This window comes from Dermacentor silvarum, chromosome 8 (genome assembly GCF_013339745.2).
Source record: "Dermacentor silvarum isolate Dsil-2018 chromosome 8, BIME_Dsil_1.4, whole genome shotgun sequence".
Taxonomy (NCBI): Eukaryota; Metazoa; Arthropoda; class Arachnida; order Ixodida; family Ixodidae; genus Dermacentor; species Dermacentor silvarum.
Window position 1 is genome coordinate 168,361,352 of NC_051161.1, and position 22,111 is coordinate 168,383,462.

At 50.0% G+C, this 22,111-nt stretch overlaps 1 long non-coding RNA gene across 1 annotated transcript; it reads right to left on the reverse strand.

The window, feature by feature from the left end:
- Positions 1–1,213: 1,213 nt before the first annotated feature.
- Positions 1,214–19,697, reverse strand: LOC125947826 (uncharacterized). The gene is made up of 3 exons (XR_007468523.1): positions 19,583–19,697; positions 14,586–14,675; positions 1,214–1,438 (listed from the first exon to the last, which is right to left on the reverse strand). It is a non-coding gene; the product is annotated as an uncharacterized LOC125947826 (long non-coding RNA).
- Between the last annotated feature and the right edge of the window lie 2,414 nt (positions 19,698–22,111).

The following is a 22,111-nucleotide window of genomic DNA, read 5'->3' on the forward strand; positions in this document are numbered from 1 at the left end:
TTTCGCGTCATCAAAGGCTATGACAACGGTGACTTCTTAATTTATAAAAAGAAATGTACGCAAGGTGGCACCTTGAAGTTTCCTCTCAACGTGCGAGTAAGCAGCGAAGTGCCCAGGAGATGGCGTCGCGCAAGCGGATACCTGTGGCGCGCGCAACGCTATCGATGATATTCGGTCGGGCTGAGTCACTTGCGTTTGACGATATAGTGGTAACGCGACCTAGAGCTTGCGCTGATCATCACTGGCAGGTCACGTATGTTGTCTCAAGGTATAAAGCAAGTGCAAGCGCTACTCATTCCGTTTCCCGAGGACATTTGAAATGAAATGAGACACGCATCCTAGCTAATGAAGCAGACAGCTTGTGCGCATGCAGACGACGGAAGCGAGAGACGATTTTGATGGAATAATCGTACGCTTTGAGCCAGCTGCTTTATTTTTACTACGGAAGAAAACTGTTTTTCTTTATCAAGAATGCTAGATCCAATGCCTACATTACAGTTTCTTATGCGAAACGTCAAATTTGCGTCACGTTACGAAAGCAAAACGGGGCCATCAGCGCCATTTTGTAAGCGTCGCGCCTACGTGTCGTCTCAAAGAAAATGGCGGAATGTCCAGAATAGAGCCTCTGATCAAGTATGTCACATCTTCATACTTCGCACGACAACCGAAGCAGGGGCGCGATCTTGTACGCGTTCCAAAATGGAACGGAGGCGTTCCGTTCCATCGAGCCGCACACGATTGGTCAATTTGAACGTCGCGGTTGAAATTGGCCAATCGTGTGCGGCTCGATGGAACGGAACGCCTCCGTTCCATTTTGGAACGCGTACAAGATCGCGCCCCAGGTGACCGAGCGCGATCCGACTTGTGATATCGCTGAGCGAGTGGCAAGGGTGAGCGAAGGCAAGTTCGAAGGATGCACGAAGACAACCAATTCCCCCGCTTCGCCCGATTTAAAATTAACAAAAAGATAAATAATCAAATAACTTAGGATGTCTGGCAACCACTAGGAGCGCGCATGTTCCTTGAAACCGAAACTCGCACTCGTCTTTCGGGCATTGCTTATACACGCGCGAAGATTGCACATTGTTCTTAGAGCCATCCACGCACTCGCACAGCAATTGGCAGGACAGTCATTCTCGGTACACATGCACAGAGAGTGATCATCCTTTTGTAATCAAAAGTCAACACTCGCTTTCTAACTTGTAGCATTTTTTATTGCGTATGAATAACTGTGGGCCTCCTATGTCCATACGGGAGACAATTCCTTATTTATGCGGACAAATCTCCAGACGTTCCAAACTGCAGCGGACTGCCATGCTATCTTTATTGCACGCTGCTGGTTTGATTTGGCTAGCATCTTTTCCTAGCGTCGCCATGTACGTCGGCACTTGCGCTGAATGCAGACAAATGGGACGCAACATTGGCTCTTGGCTATACACTGGAATGGAAAGTGTAATACATCTTTCAGTCACATATACAGCGGCAGTGCAAAACCACGCACGAAACACAGAGCACTAAACGTGTCGTTCAAACCTGGCTTTCGAACATATAGGTTTTCGTGTTTGGTTCGATTCGGGCTTCTGAATATTTTCCGGTTTCGTTCAGGTTCAGCTCCGAAGCAAAAAAAAATTATTGTTAGAACCGATTCAAACTGGTTCAAGCGGGTTCATACGAGTTAATAACACTTCGGAATTAATGAAATGGTTTCGAAAACAACGTCTTTCAGCCTCCCTCGTGAATTTACATGAGGAATGACAGTTTATTTGTACCATTAGATGACGCGTACCAATGTAGTACGAGGCTTGTTTTAAAAGGTTATGCAGTGAGCCCGCAAAAAAGCAGGAGACTCAAACACAGATGCAAGCAAGGAACGAAATGGCAGAAGCAGCAACGTCAACACGAGCAGGAAGGGTAAGGAATCTAACAAACAAACAAACAAACACAAGCAAGCAGCAAGCAATTTGCATACTGCCTGTCATAGGTGAGAAAGGTCGTATCATTGACTCAAAATGCAACATTCTTGAAAAAAAAATGTTTTATCAGCTTCGTGTATTTAGATAGAGGACCTACTCTTCTCATCAAATGCGCTCACAAGTTTTATTATTATTACTATTATTATTATTATTATTATTATTATTATTATTATTATTATTATTATTATTATTATTATTGTCGCAGTGACCCGCATTCAGTGCTAAATTAAAAGTATCACTGAAAAAATTCGCGGTTTTGCCCGAAAGGGGCAGTATCAATTGCGATAGCAAATTAGTAGACAGCTATGTAAAGTCAGGATAGTAGGTTTATCGGTCGTATAAATTCGCAAACATTCATTTGCTAACAAGCATGGTGTCACGCGCGCACAGGCAAACATAAACACATCGCACTCGATAAGCTAGGACACTCGCAGTCAAAACACTGGCGTAAGGAAGAGCGCCCGCAGCAGCGAGCGAATTGACTTTCGTGCGATTTAACAAAGCTTGTTGCTGAGCCAAACTTGTAGCTGAACTGTTGTTCAACTAATTGGTATGGTGCGATCCGCGCGTGGCACCGCCGTATACGCAGCCGCCGCCGGAGTTGGACGCCCCTTCTCCCTCGCCTCCTCCCGGTGCCTTCCGCACGATGGAAGACAGCGCGCTTCCTCTTCGCTTTCCTCCCTTGCGCGCGCGAGATGGAGCCGCCTTCGTCGGCTGACCTTAGCACGCTTTCATTCACACAGCCGCATACGGCGGTCGGCGATAATGTTATCGCCCTTATACCCCTGACACACGGGCAAATGTAAAGTCCTTTGCAGGAAGCCCCTTTTGTTACTCTGAAGGACCCTTTGCAAAAAGGAGTTGCGCCGATTACACACGGCAGCGCAATAACTTCTTCAGGTGGTTCCTCAAATGAACGCCGAAAAAAAAGAAAAAAACGCTGCTTGTTAAAGCAGCAAGAGAGAAAACATTTACAAGAAGTTGCGCGTGTAGATTACATTTAGTGATTGTAGAACCTAAAAATATTTTTTCACATTTTTGATGGCTTATAATGCGCATATTTGGAATTTAACATGGCGGCGCTAGCGACGTGGTGCGGGCGTTTGAGAGTATAGCTAGAGTAAATCTTCACTGTTCGACAAATCGCATTACCCGCTAAAATTTAAAACATTTTCCAAAATAAAACCAATACTTACAGGGCACCTTAGTTATGCAACAGGTTTTCTTCTATTGGGCCAGTATTTTGTAGCGATGCCTTTCCGGTAATAATGCCTTCTCGCGCTTATCGCGCTTTGTCAGTGGCAAGAGTGACGGTCCGCTCGCGTTATCAAGGGGATCCGCCGGCCGTGAGCGGTGGATGATAAGACTAGTGTAGAATAAGTCGTAAGGCATCGCTACAACATCGCGGCCCAAGATGAGTTGTGCACGCTGTATGCGAGAGTACACCTTTACGCTTGAAAAGTAGATGCCCGATCTTCTTTCCCGCAAAGGAACTTTCCCGGGAGGGAGATACTCCTTTGTCGTGTGTCACTGCGCTTGAACGCCTATGCAGTAGATGTCCCCTTACCTAAAAGAACGCCAGTGTTTTGACTGCGAGTGCCCGTGTGTCAGGGGTATTAGACGTACTTTGTGCGGAACATCATGATGACGGCGACGACGATCACAGAAAAACGCCTGGATTCTACCACGCCGATTGAGCATCGTCAGTGCTCTATCGACAATTTGAAACGCTGCTTTCCAGACCTTCCGCGCCGCTCACGGACACATGTCACCATCGGACGTGAAGGAGAGGAGGAGGAATAAACTTTATTTAGAGATGAGCAGACGGTAAGATCGTCCGAGGTGGGCGGCGTCCCTAGTCCAGGATGCCGTGGGCCTGAGCTGATAGCTTGGCCCTGCTCACCAGGCGATGCTGGTCTTCAGGGCTCGGGCTTGTCAGCTGGGCCTCCCACTGCTCGACGGTTGGTCCGGTGATGGGTGGTGTCGATGGGTTTTGTCGACATTCCCATACCATGTGGTAGAGAGTATTGGGCGCAGAGCAGAAGGCGCATTTGTGAGTATAGCTCGTAGGATACATGGCGTGTAGCAGGGTGCCGTGCGGGAATGTGCCTGTCTGAAGTTTGCGGAAGATCACCGCTTCTTCTCATGTCAGCTTGGGATGCGGGGGTGGTAGATCCTCCTACCCAGTCTGTATTGATTCAGGATATCGGCGTATCTTTTCGGGATGCTATCATGTTGGTCTACCGGTGGTCGTGAACCCGGTGGGATAGCTCGGAGAATGTGATCTCGGGCAGTGGCGTTAGCCGCTACATTACCCGCAAGGGACTCGAGTCCCGGGGCCCAGACAATGTACAGTTCTTGAAAATTGTCTAGTTTTTTGAGGATGCTCAGGGCTTGTTTGGAAATGCGGCCCTTTTAGTAATTTCTACATGCTGTTTGTGAGTCCGTGATCACTGTTATGTGATCTTCCTCTCGCTTGCCCGTAGTGGCCGCCAGGGCTATCGCCGTTTCTTCCGCGCAGTCGATGTCTGGAGTGCTTACCGAGGCCTCTGCTACCTCTTGTCCTTGGCCGTTGATCACGCTGATAGCGCAGGCCGCTCTGTTCTTGTACTTTGCCGCGTCGGTGTATCTGACTTCTCCTTGTTTTGGTCATTCGTAGGCCTTACGTAGAGCTTGCACTCTCGCTCGCCTCCTTTCTCTGTTGTATTCAGGGTGCATGTTTCTCGGGATGCTGGCCACCGTGATCTTCTCCCTCAGAGATAGAGGAAACCGCTGTTTTCTGGACTCATATTCGACTGGGTAGTCCAGTCTTATAGGGTGTCCCTGCCCGTGCTGGTGAGCTTGAGTCGCTCTATCTGGCTCATCTTGTGGGCCTCTGCTAGTTCTTCCCAAGTATTGTGGATGCCCAGGCTGAGCAGCTTCTCCGTCGACGTCGTCGGTGGAAGCCCCAGTGCCAGCTTGTAGGTCTTTCGTATTAGGGTGTTCAATTTGTCTCTCTCGCTGTTCTTGATACCCAGGTACGGGGTGCCGTAAGTGACTCTGCTGATTATCAAGGCTTGTATTAATCTGATTGTGTCCTGCTCTTTCAGGCCGTGCTAGGAAGTACATTTTATTGTGATAGCAATTATATGGACACTCCAAGCGGATTGCTGCCGTCGCCGTCTCCGTGAGGTTCAGTATGAACTCCAACGGCGATGAAATCGCGGACGCGCGCCATAGGCTGTCTGTGTGAGTGAAAAGCGCGCGAGGCGCGCTGTCACGGGGAGCGAGCGTATGGCGGAGAGCAAACGTGACTTCTTCCGTCGCGCGAACGGCCATGGGGGGACGGGAGGGAGATAGTTGAGGCGACGTTTAGCTGAGGCACCAAAGGCGTATTTATACAAAACCGTTGCGAGGCGAGAAGGTGGTAAGGACTTCCGACGCTGCTCGACGAGTGTGCCGTTCTTTTCTCGTCGAAGACCTCCGAGCAGCCCCCAAAGGCACCGGCAACAGTCACCAACCACGCAGTTCGGTGCGAACGCGGGCAAAACTTGGCAAAACGCCGACGGCGTCTACAACAATTCTGCGCGTTGCTGGTGCTGCTACATGTCCAAGTTTATACAGCTGATAACCAGAGATCGGATTTTAGGCAAATGCATTTTTTGTTCCTTGCACTCCTATCGCCCCATTTTGATATATTAGCAGGAATTAGAGGTTAAGAAGGGCTTTTATAGTGTTTTTATAGTGCCTATAAATGCCTATTTGAGCGTTTGTGAGTAAATGCCTATTTTCAATATCGGTGCCTATATGAACACTATTTAGCATCAAGTTTCGCTTTCGAGTGCAGTTAGACCGTTATTCATGTTACCGGGCAACATTGGCTGTTCGGAACTCTACGGGGTTCAGCCTAGTCCTTTAGATTAACCAACTCCCGGAAAACAACTGCTAGCAGCATTGAAATTGAACGCGCCGGCCAGCATACACCGCCGCGCTGACATTGCGCGAGCGGCTGGCAATGCGAAACCGCGGAGAGCCGTCAGGGGAAAGGAGAGTGAAGAGCAAAATAAGAAAAGTTGTCGCAGTTTCACCCGAAAGGCGAAGAATCAATTGCGATAGCAAATTTGTAGAGAGCTATACGGAATAAGGATAGTAGTTTTATCAGCTGTACAAACTTGGACATGAAGCAGCACCGGCAACACACAGAACTATTGTCGACGACGTCGGCGTTTTGCCCGCGTTCGCACAAAACGCGCGCGGCGTTGGTGACTGTTGCAGGAGCCTCCGGGGGCGGCTCGGAGGTTTTCGACGAGATCATAACGGGACACTCGTCGAGCAGCGTCAGAAGTCTTTGCCACCTTCTCGCCTCGCAACGTTTTTCTACAAATAGGCATTTTGTGCCGCCGCTAAACGTCGCCTCCCTCACCCCCCCCCCCCCCCCCACGGCCTTTCGCGTGTCTGAAGAAGTCGCGTTTGCTCTACATATATGGCGATTGTAAAGGAGGAAAGACACGCCTAATTCTGCAGCCTTTAAGGGAGCACGGCGCAGAACGCGCGTTTGTTCTCCGCTTTGCGTTCACTCCCCGTGAAAGCGCGCGTCCCTCGCGCCCTTTCACTCGCACATACAGCGTTCGGCGGCGCGCGGCGACGATTTCATCTCCATTGACGTCATACGGAACCTCACGGCGACGGCGACGACGACGCCGACGGCAGAAATCTGCTTTGGAGTGTCCATATAATTGCTGTCGCAATAAAAGGAAAACGTGATGTGCACGCGGCTTTTGTTTTGTTTGTAATTTACTTTGTAAGGTGTTCCCCGCCGTTGGGCGTTCCTTCTCAGCGTACGAGATCATTCTCAGTGACAAGAGGCACAATTTTGAATCCAAAAATCTGGAGATGGTGGTAGTTTGCTATTGTTTCCGCAATCTTCACAGTGATTTTTAGACTACGTTCCGCGTGCTCTCCAAACAGATTTATTCAAACATGTGCACTTCAAATGGGCGGAAGTGTATTTGGCAGTGCTGGGACGTCTGGCATGTACAATTCGGATTATGTCATTGTATATGAGAAAATTGCGAAGAGTTGTACCTAACAGTCCTCATGTAAGAACATGCTAATTAATAAATCGTAGTCTCACTTGCATTTGGTATTTGTCTGTTTTTGTTGTGTCTTCATTTATTTGCGTCAGGCCGACATAAAGTATCCGGTTTTTTTAAATCAGTATTTCCAGCTTTCAAGTATTCTTTTTCATGCCTGTTTCACTATATGCGACGCTCGAGTACAGTGGCCAATGAACATGAATATGAGCAGTGTGCTTATTGAATGAAGCCAATTGATCGTCATTAGTCCAGCAGTTTTATGAGACAATTTCATGGCTATGTTCAACTGTTGGCGCCTTTGTGCCATCGTAGACAATAACATTTCTTGTTTTCCTATCGTAGATATAGGCCGCGCACGTCTTCGTTTGAAATTATTTACATTTGTGTGAAAATTTATTGTGCCTATATTTACGACGTTGGAGGCCTAAAACATTGTTTTGCCTGCCTATTTTTGGCACCTAAAACGCGCTTTTTTAATGCCTAAAGATCCGGCCTCTACTGATAACACTACTATGCTTAGGGAACGCTGCCGGCGCTCGGAGCCAACGGACGCATCCGCATCGAGCTCCGTGAGTTCCCGACTTTCTCGCCGTAAATATGCTTCTAGGGCAATGCTTTTTGCACAAGTGGGTGCGCGAAGTGTTTCCGAACCCGTGGATATCAATTCTCAAGTTAGAGTTTCTTTTTGCCTCGACCATGCACATTTTCTCGCCCGACGGTTGGGCCAGCTGCGCGCCTATGCTCAGCGCGGCCGCGCGATCTCTCGCGGCCGCCCGCCTATCCTACCACACCTGGCCGCCCACCGACATGAAATGTGTATATAGTAGAAGGAAACCCGATCTCGACGACTCTTGGCAGCCGCCGCCCGGTTTTCGTGCCCAGGAGAAGCGAAGGCTCGAGCTTCGGCAAGCCACGCCGGACCCGAAGGACGCCGAGCAAACGCGGCCACCTAGCAACGATCCGAAGCCACGACCGCCGCCCTAGCGACGACGTGGCCCCTTACCTAGGATGCCGGCCGACGCCATCCACATCGTGGGACGGCCCAAAGCCCCAATCGACCTCACGAAGCTGCCGCCCTGGCAACTATACGAAGCAAGGCAGCGTCGTTACCGGACCAGCCGCCGGCGTTTTGCGACCACGCAAGGGTCCACCCTACCAACAATACATTCACTCTAAGCATGCAAGACTCAGCTATACAATATTGCAGTACAATATTGCACTCAGCAGTACAATATTGGGTACCCCACAATACGCCAAGTCCGCAAGGGTTCAAGATACGGCGATTCTTCCTAAACTCGACGAGCTGGCTCAACTTCACCGTGAAGCACAATTTACCCGCCTCAAGCTCTCTGCACAAGGACACGCCCTGCTTAGTGAGTTGGGCTACGATATACCTCCACCATCCGCATTCGAGGCAACCCGGCTCCCATGGGCGACGCTCGACCTGATCGCCGTCGAACCTGTACCACGACACATGGACCCAGACAGACAGCCAGGACGACGACAAGCACGAGCCCAACATCTCCACGAAAACACAGAAGAGTGGATCTTGTACACGGACGCATCTCCTTCTCAGAGCTGCGAGGGCTACCGGACAGGGATAGCGTCCGAAGGAGTACCATTGTCCTGGGGCTTCCATTACAACATTAGCACGCAACGCCTGGCAGAAATCACGGCCGTTGTAGAGGCCGTTACCATGCCAAACCCGCATGCCCGTAATATACTGATACGCACAGATAGTCAAGCAGCCTGTCGAGCCCTCGCGACAGGTGACATTCCAGACGCGCATTACAACGCATTAGCTAACCAATTTGATGCCCACCCTTCCATACGTGTGCGGATACAGTGGATACCTGGTCACTCGGGGATTAGAGGGAATGAAGTGGCACATGCCACGTCCCGCGCAAGTCTCCCGGGCCCTCCCCTGTGGTGGCCGTATTCACTGAACCGTACCGAATTACTTGCTCTGGCACGTTCCGATCGGCGCGAAAGATTAGACGAAATGCGTAGCAACTGCAGAGTTTATCCGAATCCACCCCACTCCATGACGCGACGCGAGGCGGCCCTAGTGCGGCGTGCGCAAACACACTCTCTACTGACCCCCCACATACATACAGCACTAGATACAAGGCAATGACGGGCCTCCCACATGTGTGGCATGCGGTGGTTTCCCGGATAACGCCCACGTTCTGTGGGATTGTCCGGGTGCCCATGCAGCCATGCGCGGGAGCCTCAGTCAAATACCTACTACAACAAGACCTGCGACCCTGGAGGAGTGGCTGGCGGACTCCTCCCCAGACATTATCAAAGCACTGCTCGTACACCTTAAACTTCTGGGCCTGTCTGAAGATTAGGCCTCGCTCTTTTTGGTGGACCCTGACTGGGGTCTATTTTTTTTAATAAAGTTGTTCTCTCTCTCTCTCTCAGCTCGAGCAAAGACGTACCTCCAAGTTACGTCCCTAACATTCGGGTAGCGGACCATCGAAATTCAAATTTACGCCACGCCGCCAGACGATGCGTTTCGTGGGATCATGTTCCACGCATTCGACAATTTTTCCGATGAAGAAATCCTGAAAGACCTACAGGAGAGCAGCCCGTGGTGGGCGGCCGCGGTATGGGATGGACCAGCCACATACTCGTCACGATGCTCTAGGATCATCTACCCCGATGGATATTTTACCACGGCGTACGTGCACATACGCCTCTACCCTTTCTATCGGTAGGTGGAAGCCTGCTTCAATTGTCGCAAGGTGGGCCTCCGAACCGACGTGTGCCCTCATCCCAGACGCAACCGCTGTTCCAGTTGCGGCGAAGACTACCCACCGGCCCCGCCAGACGCCCAGCCGACATGCCAGGCCCGCTGCATTGTTTGCAACAGCGGAGACACCACAAACAGTTCGAACTGGAAATATCGCTTCGTGAAGAAGCCAACGCCATCTTGCCCAAACTCGAAAAGGTCTAAATCGCCTCGACGACCATCGATCCTACGAACTGGCCGCTCGCCGTCCCGCGATCGGTCTTTCCCGCCTCTCGGCCAACCGCCGCAACAAGAACGGGCCAGTCGCTCAAGATCCCGCACCGGCAACAGATCTCCGTCCCGCTCGAGGTCCCGCTCGAGGACCCCGTCAACCAGCCGCTACTTCTTGGCCTTGTCCTCCCGGGGCCCTTCGACGTCGGTCGACTGTTCCGTGGATTCGACCAAGGGCTCGTAGCAGTCCTCGCCGGAGCTGGTCAGAGCGAATACCTCTCTTAAGGCCCGATTGTCCTCGCAGCAGTCCCAAATCTCAACACTCCTATCCCGAATAGAAAACCTCACTCAGCACATACAGTCGCTCGACTCCAAATTGGATAGGGCCCTCACGCAACCGCCCGTTGCAACCACCGTCCCACAGCAGCAACAGCCGCAAGCCGCCGCTGCGGGAAAGCGTAAAGCCACCACTTCAACTGAGTCGCTTCAAATAGACGCATCCATTAATTACAGGGGCAGTCACGAAAGCCGTAGCCGAGGTATTTCAAGCCAGCGATGCAAAGCTCGAAGCCGGCTTTAACGTCTTGCATGCGAAATTCGAGACCGTCTCAATACCATGCCACGGGCCATAGACGCCCGCTTCGCAAATCTAGAGCAGGCAATCGGCAACACGCATGCTTCGCACAACACTCTGAAACAATACACAGAAAATGCGTTCGCTAGCGTTCATAAGCATCTTGGACGACCCCGCTCCTCATCGCACAGTCACCCCTCCACGCCGCAAGGGGCCACTCCCATGAAATAATCATGGCTCGTACCAATCTGATCGTATGGCAGTTGAAATGCAGGGGGTTCCGCAAAAAACAGAGCCATCTGCAGCAACTCGTACAGAAATTATAAAACGATCCGTAGGCAAACACTGAATCAATTCCGGACGTCATAGCGTCCGCCCCAGCCACCCTTCCTAGCTGCGCGGCCTACCAGCAGCTCGACCCGCACGGCTCCCCTTGCACTTGCACGCTTGTACACAACAACCTCACGAACACACAGCACAATATAGAATACACAGACATGCCACACACACTCGTCGAAATCCTACCACTAAACCGCGCGGACCGGTCGCAATTCGTTCTGAACCTTTATTGTTCCCCGCGAGAAGCTGTAGAAAATTTCTCTCGTCTTTTTCGCAAAACACTAGCACTCGCCGGCGACGCGCAACTGCTCGTGCTCGGCGATTTCAACGCACGCCACCCTGACTGGGGCTACATGCACACAAGCCTCCGAAGCAAAAAGCTACGGTACATTGTGCAGGATCCGCGCCTTACCTTGCTAAACGACCCACAGCAGCCACCCACCCGCATAGGCAACATCGTACGTCGCGACACCTCGCCAGATCTCGCGTTTTGCAAGAACGTGACGCAAGCGTCCTGGGAGAACACAGGCCTACTTGCGGGCAGCGATCACTACATCCTTGCGACCAAAGTGCAGACGTTCCTCTGCAAGAAGCCCAAGCCCACGGCACGCATCACGAATGGCCCAAGTTCCGCAAGCTGCGCGAAGAGCAAGCCCCGGACGCCATTACCGACCTCCGCGACTGGATCTCTTCTTTGCACGAGCACGTGAACATCACGACGCGCGAGATAGAAGCGACCGCCACCGATTCGCCTACGACCGACTCCCGTCTTTTGCACTTGTGGGATGCGCATGCGAGCCTCCTCCGCAGGTGGCGATGGCAACGACACAACAGGAAGCTGCGCCGCCGCATCGAGGCGCTCGCACGCGAGATCGAAAGCCACAGTCACGCCCTCGCGCGGCAACAGTGGGGCCAGTTGTGCGATGGCCTGAACGGGCAGATGAGCAGCAAGAGAACGTGGCATCTTCTGCGTCACTTGCTCGATCCTGACACTTCAAAGTAGTCGGCCCAGAAACAGCTGCAACAGCTACTGCACAGCTGCCCGGGAACGGACGCCGACTTACTCAACGAGCTAGCCGACCGCTACGTGGGCCTTGCCCCACCGAATACACCGCCACCATCTTTGCCCCCTTACAATGGCGACCCAAACCCCACGCTTGACGCCGATTTTACGGAGGCCGAAATGTATGCGGCTCTCCTCAAACTTCGCACGACCTCGGCGCCCGTTCCCGACGGCGTTACAAACGAAGTACTACGAAACCTCGACAACAAATCGGTTGCCGCACTCACGCAATATGCAAACGAGTGCTGGCATTCGGGCAAAATACCTCAAGAATGGAAACACGCGAAACTCGTGTTCATCCCGAAACCGGACAAAAAGATTGATATCGCCAACCTACGTCCTATCTCGCTCACCTCGTGCCTCGGCAAATTGATCCAACACGCGGTCCTCGCCAGACTGCAAACTTACGCGGAAGAGAACGACCTGTTTCCATCGATGATGCTGGGGTTCCGTGCCCATCTTTCCACGCAAGACGCACTCATTCAAATACATCACGACCTACTTCGGACACCGTCTCCTGCAGGAACTCGCGCCCTGCTCAGCTACGACCTCCACAAGGCCTTCGATACGGTGCAACACGCGGCTATTGCCTCGAACCTCGCCGCCATACATCCGGGCGAGCGCACGTACAATTACGTATGTGATTTCCTTTCAAACCGAACAATAGATCTCTCATTGGCCGGCGGCCTCACGTGTGCACGAATGACCCTCGGGGACAGAGGCACCCTTCAAGGGGCAGTCCTCTCCTCATTTCTTTTCAATCTGGTCACGAGTACACTTCCTGCCTCGCTCAACGAGATCCCCGGCTTACGCCACACCATCTATGCCGACGATATTACACTGTGGACGGCCACGGGCTCGGACGGCCAGATTGAAGAGACCCTTCAACGTGTCGCCGACGCCGTCGTTCACCAAGCACCGCAGGCAGCCCTCAAATGTTCGCCGAGTAAATCTGAACTCTGGCTGCTTAGACCTCCCGACCGCCGCAAGATCAAACCCCCTCCTTTACCGACCATCCGAGTTTACGTAAATGGCACGGCCTTACCGCAAGTGAACCTGATGCGAATCCTAGGTCTTCACGTCCAAACAGGCCAATACAACACCACCACGCTCGACCGGCTGACCGTTGCGGTCACACAGACGGCCCGTCTCATCGCACGCGTGTCTGCCCGCCGGCAAGGCATGCGCGAAAAGTAACTTCTCCAACTCATTCTAGCCTTCGTCATATTGCGCATCACCTACGCCCTACCGTACCTCCGCCTTTTACGCACCGAAAAGGACAGAGCAGAACGACTCATTCGCAAGGTCTACAAGCTAGCTCTAGGCCTTGCCCCCACCACCTCCACGACACATCTCCCGAGCCTTAGTCTTCACAACACCCTTGACGAATTGATTGAAGCACATCGCACTGCCCAAATACAACGTCTTCGCGGAAGCAAGACAGGCCGGTGGATCCTCGAGCGTATCGGCCTCACTGCATCGCCCTCGGGCCAAGACCCGATCTGCCTACCTCCTCCGATACGACAAAGCTTCGTAGTCAAACCACTACCGAAAAACATGTTGTAAAATGTAAGTAGGGCCGAGCATACGCCGCAAAGATACATGACGTCACGGTGACTTGAGGCGGGAAATTGAAGGTGGTGTCAACAACCCTCCTTTAGCGGCACGAGCAGCGAGTGACACTCTTTGTTTCTTAAACAACGACTTCCGGTCGACCACCGACTTCATGTTTGTGCTAAATTAAAAAAAATGTTTCTAAATTTAAATAAATCATTAAAATAAAAACCGTACGAAATCAATGGTTCTACTTAATGTTGGTGATAGATATGACATCAGAGCTTAAGTTTATTTAGAAATTGAGTTAGTTAAGTGACAGGAATGATTAGAAACGATTAGGAAAAGTTTAATTGCCATACACCAAAGCACACAATCGTACACTTTAGATACCTACCGCATCATTATAATTTCGCTCCATGTGCGTGGCGGTCTCCCGCCAGTTCCGTTCACTCGCTCCTCGGAGTTCGGTCCCCCCCCCCCCCCCCCCCGTTCACTTCGCCATGGAAGTAGGTGACGAGGAACGCTGGGCCTAGTGTAGTGTAGTGTAGTGCAGTGCAGTTTACATCGTTTACATCAAGAATTCACCAGCATTCTCTCTGTCTGTGGCGTACTTCAATTTTATAACAGAAGGTTAATACAATGAAAACACAAAGTTAACCGAAGGAATACACCAGGGCATACAAACGAGGTGGTAGTGCCACAACCAGACACGTAAGTCAAGGATTAGAGTGGCCTCCAGCTTGTGTTTCGTGATAACAGAGGCTTTTCTTGTATTGTATAAGGGTAATTTACAAGCACGGCTGACATATTATTTCCTCTTAGTGTCAGTGAGCGGAGCGCGTCACGTGTGAATGATATTTGCCTAAAGAGATGAGATCCCGTGCCATGGAAAGAATACGTTCGCCCGACTCACGTCGATATAGTACAGTGTGATATAAACCCAGGCTGTGGGCCCTTCCGAGCGGCCGGTTTGGCATGTCGCGCTTGCAACACATACGCCCCTTTAATGTCGAGAACCACTGTTTGGAGCACTTACTTTCTCTTTCAGGCCCATGCAACTTGTAGATGGCGTTCCGCAGACCGGAACTGTAGTAGAGAGTAGTGTCGAGAAAAACACCGCCGAAAACTGCGCAAATAAAAGCGTTTGTTAGAAGAAGTTGTTGTTGGGCAAGCTGGTGCATCTTAGCAAACATGTTTTTTAACTGCGCGAACAAACGACCACAGAGAGAGCATGAAACAAGGACTGGCGCAGACTTGCAACGAAGTTTTATTCCACAAAGCCCATATTTATGTACATCCCAGAAATACACCACAGCGCGTGCGTGGCCAAGAAGATGATCAAAAATAACTTTCTGCTCATGCAGCACTTAACTGTATCCTCTTCAATAAACTTCATCTCACTGTTGCGCAGGGAAACTGACGTATCGCTGACACGATCATGTCCCTTCTTTCTTATATGGTAAGCACCGCGTGATTCTCTCGCTCGGCTAACTCGGCACCGACACACAATCTTTACTTCTTTAAGGATCGGCTTACACGTACACGCCAAGCATTGGATAGGAAGGTGCCCATTCGTGTTATTCCTAATTGACAATTCGTGCTCACGCAAGCCAACATTTACGCACCTTCCAGTTTAGCTTACAGAGACATCGCCACATGATAGAGGCATCCTATAGACTACCCCAACACTGCAATCTACGTGGGAATTGGTGTGCTCTTTTTCGCACGCTTCCAACATACATTACTTAGTCTTTTGCAACATTACTTGGTCCTTTGCGCGTGCAAGCAGTCCAGCAAGCTTGCCGGGAGCCGAGACCACCACCCCTATATCATATCTTTTCACAACCTTTATTAAGTTGTGGGAGGTCTTGTGAACATAAGGCACAACTTCACGTTTTTTATCTTTGCATTCCCTCGCAGCTTCACTAATAGTGATTTCAGTTTTTATCGTCATAAGCATTGCCTCCGCTACTGCTGAAATGACTGATTGCGGGAAACCAGCTTCTTCTAACCGAACCATCAGCCTGTCAAAGCTTTCCTGTATTTGGTGTGTGCATGACTTTTTTAGGGCTGACTTGATACGCTGGGTGGCTATTGCCCGCTTCACCGTTTTCAAATGAGCCGATTCATAGGGCAACTATTTCTTGGCAACTATGGTTGTCAAGCAGGTTAGAGCGTTCTTTAAAAACTTTATTTTGTTATGCATTGTTAGTTCATGAGTGAAGGTTAACCCTTTGACAAGGCGCTGAAAGACGTGTAGTACATCTGCAATGGTGTCGTCATGCGTGTAACAGGCTCGCTTTTTTAACGTACAAGGATATCGTCAACATAACGAAAAGCAGTAACAACCTGGTCACTGTCGATCTCTCAGTTCACAGGTCTGTCATATTCCGATAAGAAAACATTGCACAAGATAGGAGCAACGCAAGAGCATATGCATAAGCCCTGTTTCCGCACATAAAAGCCCTTTTCAAACTAGATAAAGCTAGAGTTGAGGTAAAACTGAACAGGGGCGTAGCCAGAAATTTTTTCGGGGGGGGGGGGGGGGTTCACCGGCCCGACCGGGGGGGGGGGGGGCAAGCTTCTGCTTTCCTCTAGGTCACGTGATCGATAATAAATGTCGGTAGTTTAAGCACACTCTATACATGTATATCAAAGACATGCCCCCCCCCCCCCCCTCCCCGTGTGCTTGTGCGTGTGCTTGTGAAGAAATTAAGTAAAACGTAACGTAAGCTCAGTAAATACAGTAAGTACGACATGTACAATGGGCGTTTGGAGCAACGGTCTCTCATCGCGCCACTGAGTGGACCAGTCTTCGAAAACGCATCATTGAGACCACCCGTGCGATCGGAGAAGACCTCATTAATTGTTAATTTCCGTTAAGCGTAGATGGCGTCGTTCTCGTCGGGGCGAAGTGCATTTCACAAGTCAAGGACGGCTATACGCGTGAAAGTGCACGTGTGACCAGGCTATACCTACTCCCATAGCAATAGCTTGTTCGCTGCGTCTTCGCGCTAGAAAACTTAAATACGCGCAAAAACGCGTAAGGCTTTTTTTTTTTTCGAAGCTTTCTTCGCCCTGCTCCCTCATACGAGAGGGTTCCATTTCCTGCGGCAAGTGCATGGCCGCTGTGTCTTCCGCTGTGTGCGAGCGTGCAGCCGTCATTTGCCTTTACGTAAACAGATTCAGAATTGTACAGAATATTTCACCGCACAGCATAGATATGGCATGTGTACGCATTTTAAGAAGTGCGTGCAACTCATTTCTGCTTCACTTACGCCGGTGCAAACAGGAAGCGGCTTTGTACCTCACAGAATCTCGACTTATTGGTGTACTAGTGATGCAGGAAAGAACTCCGGTATTTTTTAGCACATAGTGCACATAATTTCTCAGGACGCGCGAACTCCGACGAGAACTGTCAGCGCCTGCAACAAGAGTTTATTTACGCTGTACTGCGCACAGCAGTAATTCATGCTTGTCGGCTGTCTGTTTCGTGTATTCTATTGCGAGTCGGTGGAATTTCACTGGTGTCATCAACCCCTACGTGTGTACATTGCTGGTTTGGGATTCCACAACTGAAACAGCAACACCAGCCTTCCGTAATTGCTGGTTTGTGATTCAACAACACAACAGTAATTACCAGCCTTCCGTAGGGGCGCAATCGCAAACAAGAGACGTTTCTCGCGCAGACTAAAGATCCTGCGCGAGCGGGGCCTAACCGGCACCTGAAGGGAAGCGGCGGAAATGTATACCGGAGATTTCGACCACCTGGGGTCTTTAACGTGCACCTAAATCTAAGTAAACGGGCCTCGAGCGTTTTCGCCATCACCTAAAATGCGGCTGCCGCATTTGTTGCTTCATTTGTTGCACATTTGTTGCTTCAGAATGCGGTCGCCACATCGCCCAAAACTTCACAGAGTGTCAAAGCCTTGTCAAACACCGTGACAGTTTTTTCCATATGCAGACATGATTCGCTGTAAATTACCAACCAAACGGAAGCGCCCAGGAATGAAATTGTGATAGTAGCACCGGTTTCATGAATTATGTCAGCGCGAAGCGACGAAAACAAAGGGCGGGTAAGTGAGGGGGGGGGGGGGGGTTGCGGAAAAAATTTCGTGGGGGTTTCAACCCCCCTGGCTAAGCCACTGTTGAATACTATCGCGAGTATTGCTGACAGTACGTTTTAGTGCCACTCTTGTCGTAAAGCAAGGGCTGGTTCTTGATCGCGTCGATCAGCATGACAGCCTACACTTCTGGTGCCATGTTCAATTTTACGACCGGTTGTTTACATGCTAGTGTAGCTTGCAGTGAAGCAGAACGACTTTCCGCCGCGTTTCCGCTTCGCCATGGCGAAAAAATCGGCCCGAGACTGATTTGGCTCGCAGCCTGTTTTTCTGCCTGTTTTGCCGCCTAGGCGGGCGGATTTTTGCAAGATTTTGCCGCTTCCTACAGCTTCGAGACCAAGTGTGAACGTAGCCTAAGATCCTGCGCGAGCGCGGCCTAACCGGCACCTGAAGGGAAGCGGCGGAAATGTATACCGGAGATTTCGACCACCTGGAGTCTTTAACGTGCACCTAAATCTAAGTAAACGGGCCTCGAGCGTTTTCGCCATCATCTAAAATGCGGCTGCCGCATTTGTTGCTTCATTTGTTGCACATTTGTTGCTTCAGAATGCGGCCGCCACATCGCCCAAAACTTCACAGAGTGTCAAAGCCTTGTCAAACACCGTGACAGTTTTTTCCATATGCAGACATGATTCGCTGTAAATTACCAACCAAACGGAAGCGCCCAGGAATGAAATTGTGATAGTAGCACCGGTTTCATGAATTATGTCAGCGCGAAGCGACGAAAACAAAGGGCGGGTAAGTGAGGGGGGGGGGGTGCGGAAAAAATTTCGGGGGGGGGGGGTTTGAACCCCCCCAACCCCCCCCCCCCCCCTGGCTACGCCACTGAAACTGAAGCAACGCTAAAAAAATACCTACAGTCAACCCGGTAGATTTTGGTAAAGACACTTCGCCATTGACTTCAATACATTTTCGAACAGCCTGAAACAAAGACACATGAAGGACAGAATAAAACAAATCGTCTATATGTCAAAGAAAAAAGCACTACCAATGTCGACGTTCGACTGTTGCAAAGGTGCGGGAACAAATTCCCACGTAGATTGCAGTGTTGGGGTAGTCTATCAGATGTCTCTATCATGCGGCAAAGTCTAGGCAGGCCAAACAGGAAGGCGCGTGAACGTACGCTTGCGTGAGCACGAATTGTCTATTAGGAATAACGCGAGTGGGCACCTTTCTATCCACTGCTTGGCGTGCACGTGTAAGCGGATCCTGCAAGAAGTAAATATATTGTGTTGGTGCCGGAGATAGCCAAGCGAGACAGTTACGCGACGCGTACCATGCCAGAAAGAAGGGACATGACTGTGCGAGTGATACCTCAGTTTATCTGTACAGCAGTGAGGTGAGGTTTATTGAAGAGCGTAGTGTTAGGTGAAGTGCTGCATGAACAGAAAGTTTTTTTTTGGGTGATGAAGTTAGGAAATTTGCATGCGCAAGTTGGAATCAGCTAGCGCACGATAGGGGTAATTGGAGGTCACAGGGAGAGGCCTTCGTCCTGCAGTGGACATAAATACAGGCTTATGGTGATGATGATGATGATGACATGTATGCGGGTGTCTGTTTCATGCTCTCTCTGTGGTCGTTAGTTCGCGCAGTTAAAAATATTCACTAAAACCGTATAGCCGGCTTTTTGATAGCACAAAACATGTAATCATGATAAGCATAATCGTATTATCAGTTGCGAAACAACTCACATACCTTTTCGTAAGGTTCACCAGCTTGTAATACATGAAAATGTTCTAGCGCTAAATGTCCTAGCTCAGGCAGCTGCTATTTGGAACTGCCGAATGCTGCGAAAAATGTCGGGGGACGTAACCCAGGAATGGCGATTACAAAGTAACAGCGAGGTAAGAAGAATTAAAAGGAGTTAAAGCTTGCAGTGTTAGTAAACACGTTAAAGCTGTGAGCTTACCGACGTGCCAGAGTGAGCAAATCGAGCAAGACCAATTGATAGTGTTAGTGAACACAAAGTGAACCATTGGGGCCGCATTCCTAGATGGCTGATGTTCCTTGGAGCTGCAATGCTGTAAGAAAGTATGCAAGAAATGTGCGATTAGATTCACGGCACTGAATGCACAAAATCATTTCATTTTCTCTATACATTTCCACTCTTGCACTACCGAGTTCACGCAGTGCAACAGACAAATTAACTCAGAGTATTCATAAGCCCTACTGTGTTAAATTCAGACACCTCCATGCCTTCTGTCTTTCTTCCTCCTCCTCAAATAGGTCACTCTTGTTTAATGAGCAGCTACTGTGGTGCTAATGAAAATTCGCAGTTTCGCCCGAAAGGCGAAGCATCTAGCTATCGCAATAGCAAATTAATAGACAGCTATACGAAGTAAGGATAGTAGATTTATCGGCCGTATGAAGTTGTAAATATTCGCTTACTAACTAAATAAACAAGCAGGGTGTCACGCGCGGGCAGGTAAACATGAACACATCTCGCTCGACGACCGCGGAAACTCGTCAAAACGCTGGAGTGAGAAAGCGCGCCAGCGGCAGCGAGCAAGTTGACCTTCGTGCTGGCTCTCGCTTCAACGGGAACTAAACGCATACGAAGCTACCGGCACTCGGCGCATGCACTTTGTCCCCATCGCAGATCGCTTTGAAGATGAGGCCCCCGCGTGCGCGCACTTCAGCCACATCGCATTCAAGATATGGGGCCCGCGCGGCAGCTACGTGAGCAGAAGCCGCGGGAGGAGGATGCAACCCCCCTCAACCCCCCCACCCCGCCTCCTCTCCGTGCCTCGCGCGGAAACGCAGAGCGCGCGGTTACGGCGTGCGCGAGATTAAGCTGCGGTTGCCCGCTCTCCCGTGCGTGCTTCTCACTCGCACACGCAGCTTACGGCGCGCGGCGACGATTTTATCGCCGTTGGACTATATACGGAACCTCATGGTGACGGCAAAAATGCGCTTGGAGTGTCCATGAAATCTTTATCGCAATAATAAGCATACAAAGAGCACTTGATGAGAAACGTTTCACGCTTCATGCGAAAAGCAATGTGTTACACCAGCGCATCGCTTAAGTTGTGTGACGAGCGCTGCAACAGCTCATGTGGCTATAGTACACAATGGGTGGTTGCGTCACACAATATCGATGCTTCAAGCACGTCACTTTTCATATGTTCATTACTTCGTCATCGCGGGACGGGGAAGCAAGAGGACTTTGACAGAGCTTACATGAGTACTTGAAGTCAAAACGGAGAGTGCCTTTTGGGATTTAAACCGGAGCCAATCGTCTCACGTTTCTTTTTTTTCTGTTTTTTTTTGATTGCCGAAATGTTGTACAAGTACGCATAAGAATGAGAGTTTCACCAGCGTCCGCTACAGACATCCAATAATCTTTTGTTGTGTTTAAAATCCTCTGAACATGTGACGAAGACTCCCCGCTTTTTTACCTTAGTTTCATACATGGTCTCTCTCCTTTCAGTGCAATGAATAAGCAAGGTTTCCATCTATTGACTCAATTTTAGCACACCACATTGTGAACAATGAGCGGAGGTTGCTATAAATCTAACACATGTTTTCTAAACGCCCGTCGCCATGCTTTTGTGTAATGTTCAAAAGAGCTACGCAACGAGCTCGCTAAAAAAAGAAAAGACGTTATAGAGATTTTTGTTTCATATATCTTTTGTCTCATTTACCCATTTCTGCAGCTGTACGTTGGGGAGAACTGCACGAGTATATGTCTTTTTTTTTTGCTTTTTATTTGGTGATGGCTGTTCCGAGAAACATTTCTTCACAAGGTACTGTGGTAACTCTAGGGCGCGATCTTGTACGCGTTCCAAAATGGAACGGAGGCGTTCCGTTCCATCGAGCCGCACACGATGGGTCAATTTCAACCGCGACGTTCAAATTGACCAATCGTGTGCGGCTCGATGGAACGGAACGCCTCCGTTCCATTCTGGAACGCGTACAAGATCGCGCCCCTAGTGACGGACACATTTTTCCTGTTAATTTGACCAATCACGACGATGCTCATGGGCAATCTAGCTCCGGCGATGCAACCTAAATGATTTTTGGTGCAAACTGTTACGTAGCCGTGACGCAGATATCAATGAATAAACGGGTTTTAATACTTCCGCCATACCCAAGGGGATGTCGCAGCTCTCATGCACCAAGAAAAAAAAGCTATCCATTATTTCGCGATGAAGCCATTTGCGTGTTAACTGGTAGTAGCTACTTGAAAAAGCCTGCCGTATTTATTGTTCTTGATTCGTAATCCTTACCTAACCAACAATTTATTTATTAGGTTTACACCATGTATAGGCAGGTATTAGTCATTAGGACAAGTTTTGAACCATGTTATTTGTTTTCGGCGTTTCCTCTCTCTGGCGGCTCCTTTTTTTATCGCGTATAAGAGACAGCCAGCGAAATATGTAGAATCGCTAAGCGTAGACAAATGGTCTAGTTCGTTGTGAATACACACACATGCTTC